The 11,373-nt window shown below is 43.5% G+C and overlaps 1 long non-coding RNA gene across 1 annotated transcript; it reads left to right on the forward strand.

Annotated features, from left to right (window-relative positions):
* The first annotated feature begins 322 nt into the window (after positions 1–322).
* LOC134107836 (uncharacterized) lies at positions 323–1,304 on the forward strand. The gene is made up of 2 exons (XR_009942826.1): positions 323–1,021; positions 1,150–1,304. It is a non-coding gene; the product is annotated as an uncharacterized LOC134107836 (long non-coding RNA).
* The last annotated feature ends 10,069 nt before the right edge of the window (positions 1,305–11,373 follow it).

The following is an 11,373-nucleotide window of genomic DNA, read 5'->3' on the forward strand; positions in this document are numbered from 1 at the left end:
TGCCAGCCTCTCTTCCGGGTTCCATCCTCAGACTAACGGCCAGGCAGAGAGGGCCAACCAGAAGATGGAGTCTACCCTACGATGCCTGGCTTCCTCTGAACCCTCCACCTGGTCTGAGCAGATCCCTTGGGCGGAGTACGCCCACAACACGCTTCCCACCACAGCGACAGGTATGTCTCCATTCCAGTGTGTTTACGGCTATCAACCTCCCTTGTTCCCGTCCCAGGAGAAGGAGCTGGCCGTACCTTCGATACAGCAGCAGTTTCGCCGATGCCATCGGACCTGGCACCGCGCCCGGGCATACTTGCTGAGAGCCTCTGAGCAGTACCAGCAACAGGCTAACCGCCGACGCACCCCGGCACCCTCATACTCTGTTGGAGACAAGGTATGGCTGTCAACCAAAGACCTGCCCCTCCGCACGGACTCCAGGAAACTATTGCAAAGGTTCATCGGCCCCTTCCCCATCGAACGCATCATCAACCCCACGGTGGTCCGTCTCAAGCTCCCTCGGTCCCTTCGGGTACACCCAGCGTTCCATGTGTCCTGCGTTAAACCGGTATCGGTTTGTCACCTCCTTCCCCCCCCACCTCCTCTGCCGCCTCCCCGAATTATTGACGGGGCCCCAGCCTATACAGTAAAGAGGGTTATGGACTCCCGACGCCGAGGGAGGGGCTACCAGTTTTTGGTAGACTGGGAGGGTTATGGGCCGGAAGAGAGGTGTTGGGTTTCCCGGCGCCTGATCCTGGACCCCAGCATGATCCGGGAGTTTTATCGGCGGAAGCCGGGGGCTCCAGGTGGACCGCCTGGTGGCGGTCGTGGGGGGAGGGGTACTGTCAGAGTCCCTCCCTCTGGACCCAGGTAAAGGCTGGTTTAGGTCTCCCTCTGGTGGATCTGGGAGAGGTTGGCTTCGCACGCACCTGTCTCAGCTCTGCAATCGCACACCTGCACCGGAGCCACAATCACCAGGGGATAAGAGGGAGAGCCTGACAACCGGCCGACGTCGGATCGTTACTCACGTCACGTATGTCGACCTCAGTCTTCGCGAGTCTCAGTGACCAGCACCCAGTCGAGCCGAGAGCCGAAAGTAGTTCTCTTGTCATTCAGTTTAAATCCTGTTACTCACCTCTTGTCTCACCTCCTTGGTTTCAGTTACACCTGTCTGTTCCTGCACGTGGGAGGACCACCGGGCACCGCGCACTGTCAAGGAGATCATCACCCGGGACCCCCTCCTTCACCTGCACCCCTCACGCCCGCTCCTGCTGCACCTCCAGTCGTGTTGATTAATAAAGTATTCACTCACCTCCTGACGGCTGTGTCTGTCCGTTCTGCATTTGGGTCCAGCCATGTCCCAACCTGACACTGAGGATAATCATCTGTTCTCGTGAAACTTTACACAAAAGAAACATCTTACCATCAGTGTTGGGAAAGTTCACTTTCTACATGAACTAGTTCAAAGTTCAGTTCACACATTTTAAAATGAACTAGTTCAGTTCATAGTTCAAACTTCAAAATATTTAAACCAAGTTCACAGTTCCAACTAATTTTTCAAAATTATTGCCACAGCCCAGAACCACAGATTATTTGATCAGTTTTAACACTGAAGCTATGCATCAGATTTCATCTTCATATCCAATTTTGAATCCTTATCCAACCAGGGTTTACATTAGCATTGAGGGGACAGCATTTCCCCTTTGTTGCTTTAATGTTGCTGTACATTCACTCCACACTAGCAGCAGATGCAGCGTTCACCCCTACAGTACATCCTCATGCGGCGGTGCGACACTGGTGGCTGGTGTTGCCCGATCGGGTGTTTTTTCCGCTACTTATTAAGGCGTGTTTACGGTGTGATTTCTATAGAAATCTGGCACCCTATTGAACGATGTTAACCTGAAAGAACGCGCCGTTCACAGACACCAGAATGAACGAGTTCACAGTGACGTTCATCGGGCATTAATACAGTACGTTCAGTTCACGTTCGCCCAAAATATGAACGAGTTCATGAACTATCGTTCAATAAACACGTTCATGCACAACACTGCTTACCATCAATCCTGTTGTCAGTGGAGACAAAGCACAGCTAATCTGGTTCATTCACCTGTCTTTTGCTGGTCCAGCAGTCCTACATAATAACACAGCCATGATGGTAACAACAAGAAATACAAAATACAGGCACCTGATTGCTTTTAACGTCATAGCTGAGCTTATTCTGATATGGCCTTTGCAATGCACAATGCACTTCTTTTGACCATAAGTGGTAGAATAAGTGGTAAATGATTTGCTTGTATAAAGGCAGGTAAGACCATGAATGTAGCTCCATGGTCATGGGGAAGTCAATAATGATATTATCCTGTTCCTCCTGTAACAGTCTTTTATTCCTTTCCTTTTTATATTTTACACTTATTATCACAGTACTACTGACACAGTCGTTGTGTGTGTTGCCCTCTATCTGATAGCTATAGTACAATGGATATTTGCGGAAAAGAAAGACATCTGAACCAGACTATAACTCATTTGAAAGCCTAGTGTACAGAGCCCCAGGCCAGTATCCTCAATGTCTATCTCATTTCTCAAAGTCCGTGCCCTAAGCTGCAGGAAGCTTGGATGCAGCTGTGGGTCCTCTCCCATCAAAAACCTTCTACCTGTCTCTTGGATCTGACTAGGCTGCTTAAGAAAGTATTTCCTTTAGTTAGCACGTCTTTACTGGATATTTTGAATTTGTGTTGACAGGACATGTACCACAGTCCTTCAAGGTAGCTGTAATTAAACCTCTACTTAAGAAACCTACTCTAGCTCCAAAGGTGCTGGCTAACTACAGACCTATCATTAATCTTCCAGTCCTCTAAAATCGTTGAAAAAGCAGTCGTAAATCAGATCTGTGACTTTCGACAACGGTTTGCAAGGTTTAAGTTGTATTTATCGGATCGATCGCAGTTTGTGTTTGTCAACGTGAATCCTCGATAAGCACCAATGTTGGTCACGGAGTCCCACAAGGTTCTGTGCTTGGACCGATTTTATTAAACCCCGTATATGCTTCCTTTTGGCAATTTTATCAGAAAATGCTGCATAAACATCATTTGATGTATAAGCCAGATGCAAAGGTCCTTTTGACAATTTGAATCTAGCCGCGGACATTAGAATTAGACCACCCAATGAATTAGACCACCCAATGGAAGGTGGGTGGGGGGGGGGGGGGGTAAACACTGGATGTCAGGCAGGACCAGCACCCAGAGAGAACCACCTTCCACAGAAATCTGAGGAGAGGGCAGAGAAAAAGTCTGCTGTGTGTATTTGTGATGAAAATGCCAGTAATGTGACTAATAATAATGATGGTGTAAGTAGCAGCGGGTGTGATGGCAGGAAGCAGGACCAGTTAAAACCATGATCCAACTGGGCAGGTTGCTCTAGAAATGGCATTCATACTCCTAAACAAAATGATTAGGATTTTGACTTTAGACTTTCATCTGGAGAAAGTGATTCAAATAGTCTTATAGAAAAAGTAACTAGTTTTACTAGTTGAACTAACACATTTGGAAAATGATGTCTTATGTTTTAACAAAATCAACAGCAATCCTGTGTGAATTATCTCTTTTTAGCCGAGAACAAAGTCCCACTATCTCTAACAGACCTGGGAATGAAATGGAAGTGAAACATACTTTGTACAATGATGTAACAGAGAGTCCTCTTTCTCTGTGCAAAGAATTGAAATTCCCACCTGCTCCCTAGCCATTTCAAATATTGCATTCTTCATATATTACTAGGTGTTTCAAGTAACAGGGGATGCATGCGTGGGTGTTTTAATGAAAGATCAAAGAGACGGAGGAGGGCGGCCACAAAGAAACTGTCAAACGCATGGCTCTGCCTCTACAGAACATAGAGCCGGTTAATTAAGCTCCTTAGCAGCAGCACCGTGTTTTCAGTGAATCGGTCCTCATCATTGTGAAAGGAAATTGTTTGTTGAGATCTTTTCTCTTTAAATTGTACATTAGCATGTCATTTGCTGGCTTGCTGTTATTGCCCCACCATTGACTCCCTGTTCATCCATCCGATTTAAACTGATTCCTCTGGCGTCATCTTGTCTCCTCTGACAGTTCTATGTGAGTTTTTGTGTCACAGTTAATCAACTGTAAGCTCTGTTTTGCCATTGGCTGCTCGCATTTATTTCCGTGGAGATGTAAAATTGATCTGACTTCAGAAGTGAAAGAAATAAACAGCTTGTTTCCAAACAACCAGATGAAAAGGCCAACTTTTTCAAACCCCACCAGTTAGACTTACATATATTAAAGATCAAAATGATGGATTACTGAGAGTGTGTTCATGTTTTTATTTATTTATTTGACCTTTATTTAACCAGGTAAAATCAATTGAGAACCAACTTTCATTTTCGATGATGACCTGGCCAAGACCACACAAGAGACACAGACAGCAGGTTCTGTGGGTCCACTGCTCCACCAACGTCCACTTCTTGGCCCAGAGCGTCGAAAGGGCTTCAGGTCCAATTCGTCTTAGCTGGTGTTTAGCTCCAGGCTTCTCAGTGCTGTCATCTTTAAATCCCGTCCACTGTTGGTGGTGCACCTAGCGGAATTTTAAGCTTGACCGTTTTTGCAGAAAGGCACAATGTGAGGTAAAGTTCATTCAAGTCAAGCACCAAGATATTTGTTAGAGTCTCTTGTATTTCGGATCAACTCCAAGCGGCAGGTATGCCGTGAATCACATTTTCTGCCAATGGGAAAACAAAATTGCATTTTCAGTCCCACTTTACAGCTCTATGACAATCAGGGCCGGCTCCAGCCCATTGGCTGCCCTAGGCAATACTACAAATGATTAACTTGAATTTACTTTGACTCAAACTCTGTCTTTAAATGTCTTTATATTTGGCACGCTCACATGGGATTTTAACATAGTGTGCAAGGCATAAAAAAGAATATCTGGATTTTTATCATGGACAAAATTATCAATGAATGCTCCACTCTTTGAAGGCTTGTTGTTCCTTCTCTTTAAAGTCATTTTAGAATTCACTCACAGTAAATGTGCTTCTCTCCATGTTATCAGCCTCTAACCAGTTTAATAAAAAGCTTTTTGCTACCAGAAACATGACCGAGCTTAACACAACTTCACACAGCATTATTGGAGCAAATCAAAATAGTGCAGGAACACCATCCATCTTCAATGCACAAAATACCTCTTTCCCTTTAGTGGCACAAACTATATAACAAGCATCCCATCATATTCACTACTTCTTTGACAAGAATGATTGTTTCTGCCGATGTTCTTGTTTCCGAGGTGGCTCATAATGCTGCAAATTTATATAATTTGGAGTCATAAATGTGTGTGTGTGTGTGTGTGTCACATCTCAGCAGCACCTCTCTTGATTAAACTGTTGTACGATACCGTGCACCGTTCTATCAGGGGAAGGTGTTCTGCTTTCATGAGGTTATGAGGTTGATTGTTTAAGGAAAGACACCTTTTTTCCGCTGTGTTACATTCAGGTAGTTGTCTGACTCTTCACTGCTAAACTCTGGTGTGTGTGGTGTGCCAATTCACTCTCTGCTTCATTTTAGTTTAGTTCTGTAGTTTCAAAACTATTGATCACTATAATAAAAATGTGGACCCGATTGCTAATCAATGACCTGAGATGAGCTGAGACAGCTGCTTGCTGGGAAATGATGAGTCAGCAGATAAATCTCTACAGCAGTGGTGTCAAACTCATTTTAGGGGGCCACATACTGTCCAATTTGATGTCACGCGTGCCGGACCAGTCTAAACATGCGGTAGTTTTTGAGGGGGGGGGTTGGTCTATGCGATTAATGCTACAATATATTTTAACGTAGTTAGCGTCTTTGCGCAGAAGTTACCTTGGAGAAAGCAAGACCGTAGCTCAGGATGGAGAGAGCTGTGGGTGTTGTATGCATTCAAAGTGTGCAAAACTACTTTACTTACTTAGGGCATTTATCCCTTTTTAAGGCATCTTTTTAAAGATACCATCACTTTTTAAAGACTACACAAGCGCTATTCACAATGTCCCGTGGAAACTACCCGAGAGCTGGAGCTATCCCCTCACTCCTCGGACTTCCTCCGACTGCATCCAACGTGAATGGTGTGTGTGTGTGTGTGTGTGTGTTTTTCTTTTTTTTGACTAAGAATCCAGTACAAACATGCACCTCAAAGACTAAGAAGTCCCTGCACAGTAAATCCCAGCTGTGCTGGAACACTTCACTCTAACAGGAACATCTGCTGCTGAACAGAGATTATTGATGGATACGATATATAAAACGAAAGTGTTTGCTCAAATAAAAGTGCGCAATACACTACTTTTGAATGTATTATTTTCATGCCCAGCACTAGTAATTAGGTATTTGATCATAAAACCTAGCTTTAAGCAAAGTGATTTTGACCTGGTGATTGCACTGGGATACGAGTTTGAGGACCAGCAAAAATACAATCTATGGGATTCATCTTCTGAGAAGTGTGCATGTTCTGAGAGGATCAAGTGGTTTGGGGAACCAAAGTGGTGGAGTACAAAATGAAAGGAGTGAGAGATGTGTGTGACCTCACTATCCTTCTGCTGTGTTCTCCCCTCAAACACAACTGGACCCGCTCCTCTGCCAGCACAGAAGAATGTCCACTCTGCAGTTATGCAGGCTGATATGACCGCGCAACGGATTTATTAGGTCCAATACTGCTGTGGTTTAATAAGTGTAATCTGTCCGCTAGCCCAAAGGTTAAAGTCCGGCAATTTATCACCGCCCCACCACTATACTGCCTGCCTGTAATTGCCTGGCTGGTGATTTAATTGTTAAGGTGTACGTGGAGATCATTTGGAAATGATCCATCACTTACTATTGTAATAATGAGTTTCCAATGGTTGGCTGGGCCCGACGCTGCCTCCCTCGCTCCCCATGGGGGGAATTGTTGAACCAGAGCGCTGCACTGCGTGGCGAGGCGCAGCAGAGGGGAATCGGAGGAGCGAGACTGTGTGTCGGTGTGAAGGGGATTGGGGTTTGCTTTGTTTACGTGGGTGTGGGAGAGCATTACTCACCGCGCAGCTCTCAATCAAAGCCCTTCTATCCCCCAACGACCTCCAATCTGTAAGTACACACCTGCGTTGCATAGAAATCGGGGCACAGCCATGACGCTTCATATCACCACGGGAAGAGGTTGACTCCTTTCTCGCTCCACGCTGACCCGTCAAATGAAGCGCGAGTGTCCCTGTCTGCAGAAAGGGACCCACTTAAAGCATCCGTCCCCCCCCCCCCCCCCCCCCTATCCCATTTCTCAGACCACGGTGGCCCAACCGGACAGTTTTCCTGTTTTGAGCAGTCAACATGAAGTAGATTTAATTGATTTTTAAAGTGTTGCCAAAGGATTCAATGCATCCGGAGAGCAAAGGTCACGTGGTGCTGTTTTTCAAGAACTTGCACCGAGCCGCTGTCACCACATGTCGCCAAAAACAACGCGGCAGGTAATTTGGGCGGTTTGAGCTGAACCTGAACATTTGGTAATGTCGATTGATGAGTGGGAAAGAAAAACACTATTTTCTCCTGCTCGAACTTCATAACGTGACAGTTATTGATGGATGGGATGTCAGGGGAGAAAATTAAAGTAAAAGTTGAGGGGCGGTTTCAAAGTAGTTGCTGCTGTCATGGTGAAATATGGCTGTGAGACTGTGCCTCCAAAAGGCTCTGTATGTGAGGATTTACAATATCTAGTGGGATGCTTCCTACACAGCCAGGTTGTCGAGAGCTGTTCTGTGATGCGAGACGTTGTTTGGTCATTTCTACCGTGATCAATAATAATCGAGTGAGGAATGTTTGGGGAGATTTTCTTCCAGTATTCCAACTGTAAAAGACACAAAACAAATGAGCCGTGTCATTTAGTTAAGCTGTCACAGTGTGGGTTAGTTTCCTGTTTTATTTTGTAGTTTCCTGCCTCGTTGTCCCTGGGGTAACTTCACTTCCTGCCCTGTCCTGTCATTCTCAGTGATTGTCTCCCATGGTCCTGATTGCTTACACCTTTAATGTGTGTATCATTCTAAGCACACATTCGGATCCTTTGTTCCGTTTACTCCCTATCAAACGGTTTTTTTTGGGGAGGTCGGGTTCTGGGACAGAGGATGGCACATGGGTACCACATGTAGGGCTAATTTGTGATTTTGGGCTATACAAAATAAATAGAATTGAACTAAATTGATTTGGCATCTAATTCTTTACTGGATAAACAGCTAATTAACACTAATGCTTAAATAGGAAACATTCATTTTTAGTTTTCAACAAGATTTCAATGTATTTTAATTTGAACCCTTGCTTCAGTTGCTTTTATTTCCTTCTCTCGTTCAACCCGTCCTACCTAATGAATGTTCTTCAATATACATTGAGCACTGCACAAGTTATGTCATTTTATGTTATATAAAGAAATGTTATGAATGATATTGTAATTCTTGTTTTTATTTCCATGTGGTCGATACATCTTTGTGTCACTTTGTGACGTGTTAGTGGGTGGAAATAAAGTATACTATTGTAATACCGGTATCGGCTATTTAGCCCCTCCCCCCTTTTATTTTAGAGTGTTCATTCTTTTACAATTCGTCTTTATTTGGCCCACTGTGCAATTTTGACAGCACAGTTACGCTCGGGTCCAGCCACTCATCTCTCTGTACAATTTAACTGTCTCATTTTACCCCCCAAAAAAACTGTAGCCGTCACACGGGTGATTTATATCTCCTCATGTATGTTTTTCCCTCTCCGTCCTCCGACTTTTCTGGCAGCCTGAAATTGCTTTATTATTCCCCTGGAGTCTGTCAAATCCCCCAGCAGCTACAAACTCATCACCTATCACGGGCTCTTTGTCTGAGAGGAAATAAAGTGTGGAGATTTCCTGGGTGACAGATTCTTTGTAATCGTCCTTCGATGGAAACGACTGGCTGGACGCAGAGAGAACAGAGGAGAGGACGGCGGCGGATCAGTCGCCCCGTGGAAGTGAAAATTGACTTCCTTTGAAGTCGAGGTGCTCGGGTAGTGGAGGTCCACACCTGAAAAGGACAGAGTCACCCTTCCGGATCCTTGCCAGGATCCAGTGTGTTATTGTGAACAGGCTGAATTTAAAGAGGTGTGGATCCTTTTCATCTTGCTTTAGACTCGTGTAGCAAAGACTAGTAAAGCTGGTCTGCTTAATGTTGGCTTTGAGTCCATAATGATGCAAGATTGCGTCCTATAACCTAGAAAAGAATCCAAACTTTTTCAATTCTAACTCCCTATATCACAGTGAACATTTTTCTTTGAGTTAAGTTTTTGGTTTGATGCATAAAATAATATCTGCAGACAAGCGGAAGTGAACGTGATATAAATCATAGAATGTACAAAATAAAAGACATTTCATGCAATGAATTTGACAGAAATGATTCAAATAGTAGTAGTAGTAGTAGTAGTAGTAGTAGTAGTAGGCCACATTATGATTTATATAATAGTTGCAGCTGATGTGGTAGATAACGAACGTTTTCTATGATATAAATCAATAAATGCATTCACAACATCAAAGACTAGTAAAACTGTGTTAATTAGTAAAGATGACCAAAAGTAGACACATTTTTTTTGTTTTACAAAAAATTGCAGATTTAGAAAATGTCCTTTTTACAACGGATTTAACCAGAGCCAAGCTTGCTGAGTACTACAGCTTCATTCTCTATGCTAAATGCATAATCTGCCTTTTCTTTCTTTGTATTTATCACACAAGACATGACAGACGTGTTTATCTAAGCTAATAATTAGCAAAAAAAAATTAAACTATGATTTCATGTAGTCATTTTATGGTGTTTAGATTATCAAAAGTAAAAAGAATTTGCAGTGAGAAAATACATTTTTTTTAATGTGGGTAAATTGACCTTTATCTCCTTACAGGTCACGTAATGCAACATATTGGATTGCTGTATCAAGTGAGCATAAATTACAGAGCTCATTGAAAAAGAACAAACATTTAATTGCGGCAGAGCTTACCATTGACCCTTGACCCCGGTGATGAATGCATTTGTTCTCTATCTTTCACATAGCTAGAGGTTAAATCCGACAGTCTTTCATTAAGGGTTTCAGAAAACTGGGACCCTTTTGAATGGTTGTAATCAACCTGTCGTTTACTGTTGCATCACAGAGAAGGGGGGGGGGGGGTCTCAGTGACATGTGTAGCCTTCAGCCAACACAAAATGACTCAAATACCAAGCGTCCCCTTTAAATCCCGTCCAGAGGTATCGAGATGTACGAGGCATCGAGTTGAAACAAACCCTTGTAAGCAAATTGGGGGATTGGCATTGATTCCCCCCCGAAGCGCACAGATTGTACATGGTTAAAAACAAAGGCGTTTCACACCTCATCACTCAGATCGATCCTTCAGCAGTGGAACACAACTGAGAATATTATTATTCATGACTTGGGATCATTGTTCTTGTCTTGTTTTCAAAGAGTGATTCATTCTTTCATATTACTTTTCTCATTTTACTTCCTCATTATTACAGCCTACAATTGAATATTTGTTTTATTGTTCACCTTGTCACACATCAAATAACAAATCTAATGACCCTCATACACCCCCACACCCGCAATCCATGTAATTACATTTTCAGTAAAGAACATCTAAAGCCTGATCAAAGCTTACAAATTGCAAAAGGATGTCTCCTTCTCATACATATATGATCAGTCATACCAACAACTTCAATACTAAAAGGGAAATATGTGCCAATTACAACTCAGCAAGTCAGATACTCTGTGAAGACAATAATCCGTTTAAATGAGAAGATGGATGACGTAGAGTCACGCAAACTTTCTGGTCCTGTTCTGTAGACTTTCATCCAATAGTTTCAGATTTTCTTCATTTTCTGGCTGGTTTTGAGGATTTAAAGTTAGTTAGTTAAAGGTAAAGATAAGTGCTTATGTTTAATTGTTTCTACGGAGGAACCTTTTCAGTTAAACAGGAACTGGCACGTTTTAAACTCCATTTGGAGTGAAGATTTGTAAAGTCCTTGCAATTTGTGAAAAGGCCTCCTGCGCGTCAGACTAAACCTGCAGGAATAGTGTAACGTAGGTTGCATGAACGCTACTGCTGACGTTAGCTTTAGCCATGCGTAGCTCTGTGTTTCAATGCGTTACTTAATGTTCACCGTTCAGCATAGCCCACTTCGGATTGAGTATGTAGAGCGTGCAAGTCGTTTCCCGGCTCTTTTTTATTCAGCAACTGCGGACCCCTGAGTGTCAGACACAATCAGCGTTACCCCACTGCTTATTAGATACCATGTGACACTAAGATTTGGCTCAGATTGTGGGACACTACGTACACCTCAACAAGTGCATCTTTGAGCCGGTGGCCCAGGGAAAGGCCCTTTTAGGTTGACGG

The sequence above is a fragment of the Pungitius pungitius genome, chromosome 20 (genome assembly GCF_949316345.1).
Source record: "Pungitius pungitius chromosome 20, fPunPun2.1, whole genome shotgun sequence".
NCBI classification, from domain to species: Eukaryota; Metazoa; Chordata; class Actinopteri; order Perciformes; family Gasterosteidae; genus Pungitius; species Pungitius pungitius.